Below are 17,172 nucleotides of genomic sequence, written 5' to 3'. Positions count from 1 at the left end.
TTTCAAGGTGGGTGCTTGTCTTGTTTCCTTGAGTAGACCATTCCAGAGTTGGGTGGCCACTACTTAGAAGGCCCTCTCCCTCGTGCCCACAATCTTGCTTGTGCGGGAGGTGGGATCGAGAGGAGGGCTTCCCCAGCTGATCTTAAAGTCCAGACAGGTTCATAGGGAGAGATGTGGGCATGTAAATAGGTTGGAACCAAGCCATATAGAGCTTTATGTAACATCTAAGCTTTGTAAAAACAAAAACCTCACACCTACCCATTTGCAGCATGTCCTCTTATGAGCAAACACTAGCTGCTTCTGCCAGTCAACAATAGTTGTTTCAAAAACTACCCACATGATGGTCAGAACTGGAGAAAGACAGCTTAGTATTTCCTGGGCTATCTAGGTGGGCTTAGTGGCAAGAAGGGGCAGTTGACAAGTAGGAGACTTGCCAGGAGGGAGCAGGAAAGAAATCTGGATAATAAATAAAGTGGCACATACTGTCCAACCCATAATCAATTAATACATTGGAAAGACATGAGCTGAACTGAGTTAAAAGGCTTGTATATTTAAATACATTTTTGTGATTGTGTGTGCGTGTGCATACACATGTATGAGTCCCCTACAAATTCCTCATCTGGCATTTTATTGCAAGTTTCCCTGGCCTTTCTAAAGGTATGGTAGTGGAGCAAAACCTCTGGCAGATTCTTCCAAGCCAGCAAAGCTTCAAGTGTGTTCCTAATGTCACACAACATAAATGCCAGCCAAGAACCCACCTAGCTAAATACAAAAGATTTGTTAAAACGAGATTGGCTGCCAGGTGACAAAATGGCCATAGCAACTATAAGCAGAATGTCAGTGTGAATAGATGCACTTTGCATCAGTAGAGGGACAAAATCATACCAATAAAATCATTGGACCCTCAAGGTATTGAGCAAAGCTCATGCAAAGTATCTATTAGCTGTAAAAGATCCATGCATGCTTCAATTGTTGCTTTCCTCTTTAAAACAGGGCATGTACATATGACCGAGCTACATTGGGGTGAGTATGGTGATCTAAATCACTCTGCTAAAGGATAAGGAGGACACTTGACACCAGGTGCAGACGTGACATAAAATAGCCGCTTGTATCTTTCCCTATGAAAGCAGTGTCTAGGGATGAACTCTGGTAATGTAGTAATGTTTACTTGTGCATACTTTTCTTTTTACAACCAATGAGTTATATGTGTATTGAGGTATCTATCTAATAGGAGAAGCTATCCTTCGAATAATTTTAAAATAACTGCAACATAATATAGCCATATTGTAGGTGTCGATAAGGTTTTCTATTCAAGCAAAGAAAATGTTCTCCATATAACTTACCAGCCATGACAAGCATATAAAATGAAAAATCCATTACAAAGTCGGAAAGATAGGCCTGCTTTCAGTATACATTTTAAAGGGTGATTTGTTAAAGGGTGGTTTTGTTATTAGCAAAAATTGTTATCTGAATTTCTTTTGGTGAGAGACAATGGCTATGTTGTCACTTGTTGTTGTTGTTGTGTGCATTTTCCACCATAAAATCATCCAATAATGGAGTTTTCTTGACAAATTAGTTCAGACAAGTTTGTGTTTCCCTTCCTTTCAGGTTGAGAGTGTGCGACTTGTCCAAAGTTACTCAGTGGGTTTTCACTGCTGAGCAGGGATTCAGACCCTGGAATCCAGAGTCATAGTCCAAAGCTTAAACTGCTACACTACACTACTTCCTATATCTACACTATACAGCACATGTGTCAAATTCAATGCCTGTGTCATTTTATACGGCCTTCCAAATGCTGGACTACAACTCCTATATTCTTCACTATTAGACATTATGACTAGAGCTGATGGGAGTTGTGATACAATAACATCTGGAAGGTTGCAGTTTATTCTGTTTAGTTAGGATAGCAAGGTTTGAATTTAGATACAAAGCTTGTGGATATGCTGCCTGATTTTAAAATAACCTTTAACCTTTCCACAACCTCACCGGTTGCAATTTCCATTTTCTCCAGTTGGCACGGCGGATAATCAAATGTGATGGGAGCTGTCATTCCAAAACATCTGGGGACCCACATTGGATAAAAACTAAAGAGCACCAACCTCTATTATATATATATAGTTTGTTTTCAGCTGCTGCAATAAGATAATGCTGACAGACTACAAGCAGAGGCATAACATTGGAACTTGTGCCACAAATACCATCTGCCTGCGACAAAGAACTGGTGGGATCACAAGCCGGAAAGAGTTACAGAGAATGAACAAGCCAAACTCCTCTGGGACTTCTGGATTCAGACAGGCAGAGTTTTGGAGCATAATACTCCTGGCCTCACAATCGTGTAAAAAACAAAGTATGGATTGTCGATGTTGCAATCCCAGGTGACAGAAGGATTGAAGAGTTCCACCTGTGTCCACTGGAAAAGCTGATATGAGGATTTAAAGATCAAACTGCAAAGACTCTAGTACAAGCCGGTCAAGGTGGTCCCAGTGGTGATCAGCACACTGAGTGCAGTGCCAAAAGACCTTGGCCTGCACTTAAACACAATTGGTGCTGACAAAATTACCATCTGCCAGCTGCAGAAGGCCACCTTACTGGGATCTGCATGCATTATTCACTGATACATTACACATTCACTGACACTTGGGAATTGTCCGACGTGTGATCCTATACAACAGCCAGCAGAGTGTCTGCTGTGGACTCTACTGTAACTGTCGTGAAACGGGACACCACGTAAGGCTGGGAAAGTTTTCTTCTTTCAGTTTCTCTTGTATTTGAAATTTTAAAGGCCAGTGCTAATATTATCTGAAACACAATGGGACCTTTTAAATAATTTTCCATGTTGCAACCAAGTCTTGCTTATAATGATTACTTAGTACATATTTTTCCTTTGAATTTTCCAAATGGTAAATAAATGACTTATTTTCTATTTTGGCTTTGATATATTTTTGGGGTCATAATTGTTATCTTAATGGTGGGATGAAGGGGGAGAAGGTTTGGATTTCTGCAAAATATTACAGTGTTATAAAGGTTCACTAAAATCAGTCTGAAAAGAATTTCCCTCAAAAATTTGGAAAAGCGGGGAAAGTGTTGTACATATATTATACTGATCCATTCTGGGGATTGGAGAAAAAGAATCAATTGTGATTATGGTAATTTGTCAATTTGTGTATATTGGAAAGATTTTATTGACCAACATTGCATAGATGTCTGTATTTTAAAGAACGCAATACAAATGAGATAAATGGCAAAAACAACATGTTATAATGTCTGCTGTTATTAACAAACGGGACAGAAGCATTCAGACACGCAAGGCTTTCTGGCTAACAGAGATCTATTTTTTCCTCCCGATCAGCAGATGTTTCTTGTTATATAAAATGTGCTTAATTATCTACATCATTAGCATGATGGGCGATAATGGCTGTCTACAAGGGGCTGACATAGCAACATTTGGGCTTAGTTCTTAAAGGGAGCTGCAGCGTACCTGGCTGTAAAGGGGAGCAACAAAGCAGGAGCTGATTAGCCAGCCTTGATATTGCTCTCGCTTTAATAGTCCCTTAAAAAGGACTGCCATTGTTTTAGGAGCTTGGATCAAATGCACACCTCAGCAAACTAAGCGTGTTATGGATTTAAATTATATGTACTGTATATAAATAGTGTGGACAATCAGAAAACAATTTACACTCACTGTGTTGATATGTGTCATGAGCTTATGGTTAAGTCCTACCATGCTGTTGCCATTGTTATGCATAATCACATGTGGCTCCTATGTATCTCCACATCACATAGATATGGATGTTGCCGTTGCACTTTCGGAGAATAGTCACATAATCTTATGCTATTGTTTCCTCAACACTCTTGTCCTAGGAGTACACCCCCCTCGTACGAAGGTCTGCTTATTTTCCTGCCTCTCTACAAGTTCTCCCTTACAAATAATTCTGCTCCTTTATCTCACCCTGAGTTTTTAAATCATTTTATGAACATGCAGCCCGTTCACTGTCATTATGTTTGGTTTACTGCTATTTTTAAAAACGATCTGTGTATATTGTTTATATGCTTATAAGTTTTATACTTTAATGCTATATTGTTTATTTTATTGTAATCTGTATCTTATTTTATTGTAATTTGTTGTTTGGGCTTGGCCTCATGTAAGCCGCCCCAAGTCCCCGTTGGGGGAAATGGTGGCGTGGTATAAATAAAGATTATTATTATTATTATTATTATTATTATTATTATTATACTATGGAGCCCACGATGGTGCAGTGGGTTAAATCCCTGTGCCGGTAGGACTGAAGACCGACAGGTTGCAGGTTCAAATCTGGAGAGAGGCGGATGAGCACCCTCTATCAGCTTCAGCTCTCCATGCGGGGACATGAGAGAAGCCTCCCACAAGGATGATAAAACATAAAAAAAATCATCCGGGTGTCCCCTGGGCAACGTCCTTGCAGACGGCCAATTCTCTCACACCAGAAGCGACTTGCAGCTTCTCAAGTCGCTCCTAATACAACAAAAATTACACTGTACTTTACTGTAATACAATGAATAGACTCTCAGTTAATTGGGACCCATGGGAATTGATAGATGCCAGTTAAATGTAGTTTCCGGATGCTTGGGAGTTAAAATTAGATCTAAAAAATACTGTACCCCATACCAAAAACTATGTATTTACTTTATATTAATATTGAAATACAGAAATTAAAAACAGATCCAACTGTGAGATGCTATTGATTGTAAGATATGTCCTAATTTCAGCATCATCAACAAAAATATGAAAGATACACCTGCAATTCTAAGATGCAGCCCATTTTTATAGATGCTTGTATAGGAAAAAAGTGCTTCTTAGAATTCAATAAATACAGTGTCAAATAAAGTTATTATAACACAGTTTTACTGTATTATACATGTATTTTAATTTAAGATACTATTTCTTAGATTTTTTGCCAGTTGCTTGAGAGTTTTGGTTACTTGAGTTCTGGTTAATTGACAATCTACTGTAATATATCAGCTATTCAGTTAAATATTTTAAAACTTCACATATACTTTAATGTCTTATACATGTTAAAGGGATGATGGGTTCAGCTTGGTGGTGCTCTGTAGAGAAAAACTGTTTGGTTACAAGTTGGTATGGCAAGGTCTTACTAATTAGGAAAGCTTGCTTATCTTGTTTAGGCCGAGTAATTGACCTGTTATGATGATCCAAGGTCTTTTTCATGTGAAAGAGACTGGAGAGCCAAATATATCTCAATTACCTGGCCAATAAAGGAAAAGTGTAATGAATACTGTGTCTGGACTAATGTGGTACAAGCATGCAAAGTACTTGAATTGTGTTACCTATAAATATATGATGCTTGTGAAGCTTGCCAGTTCTGACAACAACCATGAGATAGAACACTTGCCTTTTGTTTTCCTAAATAAATCTTTGCTACCTCAAAATGAGCTTATTTTCTGAACTAAGGAAGCCTGTATCGAAACAATATGCCAGTATAGTGACTTGATAAAGATTTGTCAGATTAAATAATGTCTCCCTTCTGTCAGAGATGTGATTAGTTATGATGACAAAGAAGCACTTTTTCAGTAGTGGCATCCTGAATGTGGAACTCCCTCCCCTTAAGCTTGAAGGATTGGAGACTTATATGAATCCCCATTTTATTCAAATGAGTCCTCACCTCAGATGATGATGATGATGGTGCTGATGATTTTATTTCTTACTCACCTTTCCTCATGGTTTAAGGCAGGTTGCAACATAGCTAAAAGTAGCCCTTGGTGGAGCAATGGGTTAAACCCTTGTGCTGGCAGAACTGAAGACCAATAGGTCAGAGGTTCGAACCCAGGGAGAGAGGGGATGAGCTCCCTCTGTCAGCTCCAGCTCCTCATGTGGAGACATGAGAGAAGCCTCCCACAAGGATGGTAAAACACCAAATACATCCAGGTGACCCCAGGCCAACGTCCTTGCAGGTGGCCAATTCTCTCACACCAGAAGTGACTTGCAGTTTCTCAAGTTGCTCCCGACAAACACACAAAATCACTAAAAACACATTTTCATTATATAAAATACACATATTAAAATTTATTTCTACAAAATACATATATTAAAATAGACTATACTATATTATAGTGTATCTATACTATATTATACTATACTATACTAAAATATAGTGGACAGGAGATGACGGTTTAAAATTCATGATTTAAACTGGCTGGGTAGGCCTGTTGGAAGAGACGTGTTTAAATTCCATCTCAGTGGGATGAGAGGAGAAGGTAGAATCTTGCCCATTCCTGTAAACTCAGGCAAAAGCAAACTGCTGTAGCCTCTTTTGGCACATGTGTTCTTCATTAATAGTTTTCGCCATCTTGACCACAATCTGATATTGTTTGAAAACACATGTCCTGTTTTTTTTTTACTGTAAAATGTTGCAGAGTATGATTTCAGTGTAAACACACTTGGATATGAATGGAACTGGGACTGTTACACATACCTGTCCTAATTGAAAAGCTTGCTTAGTTCTTCCATATTTTTCTGCTCTGTTAGTCCCTTACTTCTAGCAGCCTATTTATTTACATAACTAATAAATATACACCCCACAATTCAATACTGAAGGATTATCTAACAATAAAAAAGAAAATCAATTAAAACAGCTCTCTTGACTAATGAAACATTCAACAGCTGAACATTAAAAGGAAGTTGTTTTTAAGGGAGGTGGTGTTACTGGGAGGGTGCCTACATGCCAGGCAATAATAGCAGTTATGAAGGCTCAGCAAATAAAGAGACCTTCACCTTGATAATCTTTCTTATTTTCTAAGAGGCCGATTTACATAACTAAATTAACATCATTTCTCTCATAAAAGAAGTGACTCTGCTTAGCTTTGGATAGAATAAAATGTCCTTATTTCCAATTACCCCCAGAGCTTTCCCACTTGACATTAGAAAGAAAAAGAAAAAGAGAAAGCTAACAAGCAGGTCATGACTGAGCATCATAAATAACAGAGCCAAGAAAATATTTACAAGTTCTTCTTTCCGCTTCCCTTCTTCTTTCTTTTCCAAATCTGAAGGCAAGCTGAAGGACCAATTTTTCTCATAAAGTCCATCTCAGTTTTTTCTTAGACTTGTCATCTTCACAGACTTGCTTGCTAAGAACATAAGGTGGAAACTTTTGAGTACAGGCCCCCAGATTGTTGACTTCCATTCTAGGTGAAGCTAAGGTGGGCCGATATCCCTGACAGCTGGATCTATTTAGGTCTTTTTACTCAGGGAGGCTCCTGGCAACTTGCTTCAGAGGACATAGTTTTTAACAGGGTATAGGGATGCTCTATCTTTTCCTCCTGAATGATTTTTTTTGTCATGTCAGGAGCGACTTGAGAAACTACAAGTCTCTTCTGGTGTGAGAGAATTGGCCGTCTGCAAGGACGTTGCCCAGGGGACGCACGGATGATTTGATGTTTTTATCATCCTTGTGGGAGGCTTCTCTCATGTCCCCGCATGAGGAGCTGGAGCTGATAGAGGGAGCTCATCCACCTCTCCCCAGATTCGAACCTGCGACCTGTCGGTCTTCAGTCCTGCCGGCACAGGGGCTTAACCCACTGCGCCACCGGGGGCTCCTCCTGAATGATGATGATAAAAATATATTCTCAAAGGCTTTCATGGCCGGATTCACTGGGTTGTTGTAGGTTATTTGGGATGTATGGTCATGTTCTAGAAGCATTCTCTCCTGACGTTTCACCTGCATCAAGGGCAGGCATCCTCTGAGGTTGTGAGGTTGTAATAAAATATTTGATACCTGCCTCTCTTCAGGTATCTCTCTTTCCGATTTTGGAATGCCTTCCCCAGGGACATCAGGCAAGCCCCCACACTGTCCTCCTTTTGTAAGGACCTGAAGACCTGGCTGTTTAAACAAACTTTTTGGGAACTGGTCTGTGATCTAACTCAGAGGTCCTCAAACTTTTTAAACAGAGGGCCAGGTCACAGTCTCTCAAACTGTTGGAGGGCTGTATTATAATTTGAAAAAAAAAACATGAATGAATTCCTATGCACACTGCACATATCTTATTTGTAGTGCAAAAACACTTAAAAACAATACAGTGATTAAAATGAAGAACAATTTAACAAATATAAACTTATTAATATTTAAATGGGAAGTGTGGGCCTGCTTTTGGCTGATGAGATAGGATTGTTGTTGTTGTTGTTGTGTGCTTTCAAGTCGTTTCAGGCTTAGGTTGACCCTGAGTGAGGGCCAAGTAAATGACCTTGGATGGCCGTATCCGGCCCCTGGGCCTTAGTTTGGGGACCCCTGATCTAACTGATCTATACAATTGTTATGCAGTCTTGCACTTTATCCCAGACCCTCATCCCATGGGTACAGCTTTGCGCTTATGCCATTCCCTGTCCGATTGTTTACAGCCTGACTACATTTGTAGAAGCTTACCACCATTGCTTATGAGCATTTTAATTGAGTTTTAAGTTATCGTTTAATATGCCAATATGTTTTATTCAACTGTATTTTAAATATGTTTCATTTTATGTTCTGTTTTTGGCACTTTGTGGCATGTGTAAGCTGCCCCGAGTCCCTTCGGGGAGATGGTGGTGAGATACAAGAATAAAGTTATTGTTATTGTTATTCACAGATTGAGGCAGGGTACAACATAGTTAAATACACACACATTACACAAGACAATTAAAACACATGGAACAAAGAATAAAACACATAAAACTCATTCATACAAATAAATTGGAAGTTTAAATTAATAGGTTAAAATTGATTGGGTAGGTTTTCCAGAAGAGATAGGTCTTTAATTCTATTTTAAACTCTGACAGCTTATTTAGATGTTGAATCTCTTTTGACAGGTCACTCCACAGTCTTGGGGCAGCTGATGACATCCTTAAAATTGGTATAATTTGGCATAATTGTATTTTAAAATTACATTTTGTTGTAACTTTTAATGATGTTGGGAGCGGCACGGGTCCTATTGAAAGAAAGGTTGAAGGGAATGTTGAGAATTATCACCCAGGGAGATATGATGTCTCAGTAAACTATAAACTTCAAAATAAGATAATAGCAGATGAATTTCCATTGAAAATACTTTACCTAGAGTTATAGACGTAGAAGAGATCCCAAGGGCCATTCAGTCCAACTCTGTTAGATAGGAACACACAATCAAAGCATTCCTGATAGATGACCATCTAGGTTGTGTTTAAAAACAGTTCCAGCCCAAGATACCTATCTGACCGCATCTTGACCTATGAGCCCACCAGGACTTTGAGATCGTCTGGGGAGGCCCTGCTCTCGATCCCGCCTGCTTCACAGGCACGGCTGGCGGGGACGAGAAATAGGGCTTTCTTGGTGGTGGCTCCTCGGCTGTGGAACACCCTTCCCGTGGACATCAGACTGGCCCCTTCCCTGATGATATTCCGCAGGAAATTAAAGACTTGGCTGTTCAAGAAGGCATTCGAATAAGAAGTGCAATGATTGGTAAGTGACTATAGGAATGGAACAACGGAAAATGATACTGGATTGTGGTTTTGACGATGAGACGACGCGGAATGGCTTTCGTAGTAATGATGATGCTTTTTGATGATGATGTTTTTTGTTAATGATGGATTGTGGATTTTTTATATTGTGTCTTGATTTTTTGGACCTTGTTCTTTCTATGTTGTACACCGCTGTGAGTTGCCCCTGGGCTGAGAACAGCGGTATATAAGCAAAGTAAATAAATAAATAAATATATATATAATAAAAGCTTCCAGAGAAGGAGAACCATTACACTCTGAGGCACCATATTTCACTGTCAAATAGCTTGTACCATCACTAAGTTCTTCCTAATATTCAGGTGGGATAACCTTTCCTGCACTTTGAATCCATTGCCCATGTTCTAGTCTCTGAAGCAGCAGAAAACAAGTCTCATCCATCTTCAATGTGAGATCCTTTCAGATATTTAGACATGGCTATCACATCCCCTCTTGGCCTTCCATTCTACAAGCTAAACAAGCTAAACTCAGCTCCCTAAGTCACTCCTCATAAAGTTTGGCTTCCAGAGCTTTGATAATTTTGGTTGCCTTTCTCCTGAAATGTTCCAGGTTGTTAATATCTTTATTGATCTGTGATGCTCAGAACTGGGCACTGTATCCCAGGTGAGGTCAGACTAAAGCATGAACTGCAGGCCATTGGCATGTCAAAAGTTTTCTCTAGGACTCATTTTATGATTCTTGAAGGTGCTCCTTGTGTATATTTCATAATCCATTGACCTCTATTGTTCAATTTCTCATTCTTAGGTACAATTTTTGTTATTGGTCTCTCTGATCCTGAGAGGACTTTTTAAGCCTTTGACACTTTTGAGGCCTCCTACCTTCTGAGGTACTGCTATGGAGTTAACCATTTGTTCTCAGACCAAGTGCCACATCTGGTGTTCAATAGCCTCAGTTGCAGTATGTGAATATTGATTTTCACTTAAGTAACAGATATAATTATACTGCATCTATAAACATGCTAATTAGTCAGAAAAATATACCGCTTTCCCTGGAGCTGAAACTATTGACATGGTAATTTCATCATTGTATCTGGAAATCTTGTGTGACTGTGGAATAGCTGGGCTGCTTGCTGCCTTCACCAAAGAGCTGCAGAAATCAGCATTTCCTGACTTTTCCTTCCTAATAAAATGCCAATAATTGCATCAGTTTACCACTCAAAAGAGAGCTAAATTGTTGGACCACTGATACAAACATGAATTGGCAGGAGCCAGTTATAGAGGCTGTGTAATTAGAAATGAGCCAGCAACAGAAACTGGTAATTGTGTATTTGAAAGTATATGCTTGGTAGTGAGCTCATTAGTATTTATTGAAATAATAATGCTGACAGGATCCTTTATTTGCCTCATGGAATTCCCCTGGATTTCTCTCAGTTTCTTGTTTCTATTCTAATTATAAATATAATTAGACATTAAAGGGACCCCAGTAAGCATGGTAGAGGCAAAGTTTGTTTGCCAAGATGCGTCTGGCTTGTTGAAAATCTTGCTTCACACTGAGTTTCACCTCTGGTTTTGTTTTATTCCTCTAAGTCAGAGTTGCTGCTAGATCATTTTAGATTGGCTTTAATGGCCTTCTAGGGAACTTCCTTTCCATGGCCATCTGCATTACTTCAGATGTGAATGGCATAAATGATGTTGCTCCCTCTTCCCTCTTACTTCCATTCCAGGAGCAAGGATTGCTTTTACATTTCCTGATATGTTGGAACAGCAGACATGCAAATGGAAGAACTAAGTTTGTCAGGCTATTATAAAGATATGCTTTGATTATGTGCAGTTTTGCATTTTTGGATTCAGTTAAAGCATATACCATAGTAACTTTAGGCAGAACATTGAGTTCATTTCTTTTGCCCTTAGGTAAAACACATTTATTTGGGAATATGCCCAGTTTTGTTTTAGAAAAAGATAGTAGTTTATTTTTAAAGTTAACCCCCACCCCCCAAAAACTCCCAACAACCAGCTTTTGTAATCACATAGCTGCCTTCGGTTGACTATGATTTAAACCAATCAAACTATCATTAAAATAAAGCAAGCAAAGATTGGATTTATTTGCCATTGCTATCTACTGCTATTGAAGGGGATAATGTCCTGATTCATATGGTCCTAGGGTACATCATGTTGGCGTATTGTAAATCACGCGTAGTTCACATTCTATCAGTCCACATACTGGCTTGCCAGAGAAAGAAAATATGCCACACAGATTATTATTAAAGAACAAGTAGTTTACTTTTTGCAATGCAGAACAACATATTTACAAACGTGAGATCGGTTGCATTGACTCACATAATGTCCATTCAGAGAGATATAAATGATATATCAGCTCATGAAACAAGAACTGTATCTCTCTCTGCCAGCACTTGCACAACTCAAGCCTTAATATGAAACTGTTGCCAAAATTCCCAGGCTCAGCTAGCTCTCTGGGCATAGCCCAACCAATCAGCTTCATGTCTTGCATTTTACAGTGAACACATACACGCTAACTGATTTCTTACATGCCCTAATACATCATTCTCTGCATTACTACAGTAATACAGAAGAAAAGGGCGTACATGTTAATATTTCTATTCACTTTAGGGGAGAACCTCATACTATAGAATATTGCTAAAATGTAGTGTTTGGAATGCCATTAAGAACTGACTTAAAACATGCCAGATTTTGGTGGATCAGTACCCTCTGGCTCAGCATCACTTGATGTCCAGACACGTTTTATAAATATCCACTCAATAGTTCTATTGTATAACATGTTAATGCTAAATAATCCACTGGGATGTTTTTAAGTATTTCTTGAAAGGGAGAGGCAAATCTACCAATGTGTGAGTATTCAACTGTGTCAGTTTTGTGTCATTTCTGCACAGACTATAATAATTCCATTCTATCCTGTTTCCACAATAATCTCTGATCACGAAAAAGGCACCAGTTATCTAAAGCGGTGTGTATTTAAATGCTTCTGCATTTTAAGTACATATTTAAATACATTTTTATACACATAGAATTTGAAGAATTGTTGGCCAATCGGATGGATAAGTTCTGATGTACTTGTTATTCTTAGGTGCATAATGTAGAGGGATTTATGAAGCTGCAGTCCCTGATACACTTCGAGTACATGCAAAATGTGCCCGGGAGCTCAAATCTCAATAAAGGCTGGGCAAGCATCATTAGGTACTGTTGGTTGGATGGCTTACTTAGCTACATTAGATTACTTCATTAAATGTTCTTGGCTGGAGTTACTGAGGATGGTTTGCATCACCATGATTCTTTAAATATGCAAACATATCCCCGTAAGAAAAATAGCATTCATCAAGGTCATGTGCAGTACAAGCAACCAGGTCATCCATTGTACCCAAAACACATGAAGTATAAAATGAGTATATGAAAGGTCTACCGGGTATGGGGACTTTCATGTTATTGAAGCGGTGAATCCAGGTGCTGTCTAAGGTACTAAACCCTATACAGTAGAGTCTTGCTTTTCCAACCTTCACTCATCCAATGTTCTGTATTATCCAATGCAGTCTGCCTCCCGCCCGGATCCACAACTGTTTCAATACATTTTGATGTTTTGGTGCTAAATTCATAAATACAGTAATTACTACATAACATTACCATGTATTGAGCTGCTTTTACTGTAGATTTGTTGTCAACATGATAGTTTGGTGCTTAATTTGTAAAATCATAACATAATTCGACATTTAATAGGCCTTTATTTAATCTCTCCTTATTATCCAACATTTTCACTTATTCAACATTCTGCCAGCCCATTTATGTTAGATAAGCGAAACTCTACTGTACTTCAAATACTTTCAGCTCCTTTACAATTTAAACCCCAGTGTAGATTCACCCCACTGCTAGCATGGAAGGCATCAGCTAGCACTATTATTCTGATGTTTATCTAGTCCATTAATTCTGAAATACCAGATATGCCCTGTGGAAAAACAGTTTCATGGTATTCAGTCCTACATTAGATCTTCTTAAACATCACTATCCATATAATTTCCTTTAAAACAACAGCCCATCTTTAATCTACAGTGTGTTTATTCAGTGTATTTATTTACTGATGTGGAAGATATTGTCTGCTGAGGATTTGCTTACCAACATCAAAGTGCAAAAAAGGGGAGGGCGAAGGAAAAAGAAGCCGAAGATTCTTCCCTGCAAAGCAATATCTTTGGTGTATATATTTTTTGTTTCCTGCAAAGTCAGTAACTAGTTTTATTTTAGGAGACACTTTTTTTTGCTGAAATCTTGGGTAGAAAATATTGTGCCACAGGAATATGCCTTTCAAGTAGTACAAACAAAAATAAAAAAAAATGAATTAAAATGAAGTTAACTCTAGCAAATGTCACTCTTACTTTTGCAGTTGCACAAATTAATGTTGAGCGACAGGGAATGTGACAGTTACCAAGTTTTCTAAGCTTGTACTATAACATCCATTATGCCAGGTACAATCTATTTGCAGCATGTGAACAACTTCTTCCTTTCCAAAGATCTAGGAAGGAAAATTAGCTGTTACTTTTGCCCAGTGGTGTCAGCCTTCACTGCTCATTCAGGAGAACATAAGGGAAATGTACAGTCCCAGATGGAGTCACACCTTGGACCTGAGGAAGGTAATGCTGTGGGTCTTGCATCTGCAGTGCAAGGCTCTTCAGACTATGAAATATTGAAAATTCCAGATTACTGAGTGTAAAGGTTTGTGTAGTGAAGGCAACAAAACTTCATATGTGTACAAGGGGAGAAAAGCAGGGAGGTAATACAACTCTCTAACAATGGTCCATGAGTGACACTATTAATATCTTCCTGATACTGGGCTTGTAGTATTGTGGGTTAGGCAGACTTTGGCAAAAGAATGCATGGATCTGCTGTTTATTTTATTTTTTACCAAGAGAACAATGAATGTACTGTCTTCCTGGTGTAAATAAATAGTTGGAGTATTTCTGCTTGCTAACAGCTGTAATTCTACAGACATTTTTAGGCAGAAACTTGGAATCTGACAATTTCAAGGTCGAGCTATAATAGTCCAAGGTTGAAATGTAATTCTTCAGGGACAATAGGCATTGGACTGGTGAAAGATGTATGATTTCATAAAATAGAATGTGGGTGGGGAATTGAGCCCTCTGCAATGGAACTGACCTGACCTGTAAAAGTAATTCCAGTTCTGCAGATGCAAAGCCATAACTTGGATGCTAGTTTTTGTAAGTATAAACCCCAAAGTCCCATAACCAGCAGATACAGTATATATGCTGTAGGGGATTTTGGGAACTGTACCTCCAAAAGTAAGTATTCCTTAGTTCTGGAGAAAGGATACATCTTCATCTATATCACTGTTTGAATCTAAGATTATCTTATGTGGGCCTACACATGTGGTCTCATGTGAAAACAATTTGTGTGGCAAGCACAAGACAGAGGGGCTTTCTCCTCACTACAGCTCCATGTTTCTGCAATGCTTTATCACATCAACAAGGGTATATGATCCTGTCATTGCAGGGCCTCACTTACAGAGGCGGCCCTAGGTAATTTTCAATGGTAAGCCATATTTGGTTCAATTCCATCATTGGTGGAGTTCAGAATGCTCTTTGATTTTAGATGAACTATACATCCCAGTAACTGCAACTCGCATATGTCAAGGTCTATTTTTCCCCAAGAGCACCTCAAGAGCGCTCCTGGGCAAAATCAACTATACTGCAAATGCTTACTTTGCGTAATGGGTTGAGCCGCCCCTGCTCACTTATTTTCTGTTGAGCTTAAATTATTTTCAGCTGTAATTAGCCATTGCTTCTTAATGTTTTTACCAGTTTGGATATATATTAAGAGATCTCGTTTAATTTTAAGAGCTTTTGTTATGTTGTTACTGTCAAAGCAAACCAGTGAAAGTACCCAGCTTAGTCTGACACAGCAAAGCCTTCAGGTAAGGTTATACTGCTGTCTGAGTTGGATACTGAGTGAAGTAATAGTTGCTGGGAAAGCAAGACATGAGTGCTGCCCCTGTGCACCCCTAGAGCCTCATGAAGAAAGAGGTATGCGTCCATACCCAGGAGGGAGGGTCTTCCTCATTTCTCTGGGACATGACAGCTGTAACTCTGTCCCTTTGATTACTCTCTCCTTCAAACAGTATTGGCTGCACAGCTATGCAGTGGTTAGGGACGTCTGCCTCCCTCTGTCAGAAAGTCATTTGACAGGCATTAGACACACAAACAGGCCCAACTTAATTAATATGAATGAGTACTAGAGATCTGTGCCATACCGGTTTGTCCCATTTCATTCATTATTTCATTCCATTTGTTCCATTCAGAGGGCACGAAATGGTTCCCCCGAAAATAACCTCAAAATGAAAGAAAGCGGGAGCGGGTACTGTTTCCTTGCCTGCTTTTCGACCTATGTGGTGCTCCTCATGCAGCCAGCGGAAAATTGCCAATGCTATTTCCCTCTGGGTCCTGCCTGTTGGGTCAACCAAAGGAGAAGAACACCATCTGCCTCGCCTGCTGCCTGGCTCTTCTTGCCTGCCCGCTGCTCATCTCCTCTGCAGATGGAGAAGAAAGCATCACAGAAATAGTGGTAGCTTAAGCCCTCTCTTTAAACCCAGTTCTCTTCTGCAGGTGGAGAGGAAAGCATCACTGAAATAGTGGTAGCTTAAGTCCTGTCTTTAAACTCAGTTATCTTCTGCAGACGGAGAGGAAAGCATCACAGGAGGAGATGTATCTTAACTAACTCTGATGCTTTTAATCTAGGTTGTAATGAAGGATATAAGGACAAACAATGCCCTTGTCAAAAATGATGGGAAGGGGAGGAGAATCCCCCCCCCCCATGGCTGCCATTTGAAGAAGTGAAATAGCGGGGGTGGACACTTGCTGTGTGTGTGGTGTGTGGAGCATTTTTGACATTTGGCAGGAAGGAATTGTGCCTTCCCTGCCCTGCCTCCCTCCTGCTGCCACTCCTGGAGAAGTCAGAGGGCGCAACCAGCGGAGGAAAGAGGGAAGGTTTTTAAGATTGTATCTATGGAAAGAAAAAAAAAGCCCTAAAACTTGGGAGATGACCCAAATGTTATAAAACTTGGTGGGCAACAAGTGGTAGATGTGCCCTCCATGTGTGGTGATTTTCACCCCTCTAGCCCTAAAACCGAAGGGAAGGGGAACCTGGGAGAGCCTGTCCATGGCTGCCAATGGGCTGAAAATTATCATATTTTTGGCTGCGGAACAAAAACACCTGTTTTTGAGAAGTGCTCAAAAACAAGAATGGGAGCCTTATGAATAAAACCAACAGAAATGGATAGTATTTCTATATGAATGCACAAGACTAATGAGCCCAGTGACCACAGGCCCATATGACTGAGCCTCCCTTGACATGTGATGCTTTTTTTTGGTTTTCTTTACAAAAAAAAAAGGCAACTCCTATGCTATGATTATAAGAGTTACCTTTATTTGTGTGATACATTTTAGCACCTTTCATAATTCCTCCAAATATTGAACTCAAACTCTAAGTGAAGTCACCAGTAGGGCCGTAACCAGAAAAAAATTTCGGGGAGGGTTGAAAAAAAAGGGGGGGGAGTTTTGAAAATTTCTGGGGGGTTTTGGAAATTTCAGGGGGGGGGGAATTGAAACCCTCCTTCTAGCTCACGCTGAAGCAAAGAGCACAGCAGGGGGCAGAGTAGCCTTCAATAGCCTGCAGCTCCGCCCCTGT

The sequence above is a fragment of the Anolis sagrei genome, chromosome 3 (assembly GCF_037176765.1).
Source record: "Anolis sagrei isolate rAnoSag1 chromosome 3, rAnoSag1.mat, whole genome shotgun sequence".
Taxonomy (NCBI): domain Eukaryota; kingdom Metazoa; phylum Chordata; class Lepidosauria; order Squamata; family Dactyloidae; genus Anolis; species Anolis sagrei.
This window is presented reverse-complemented; position numbering follows the sequence as displayed.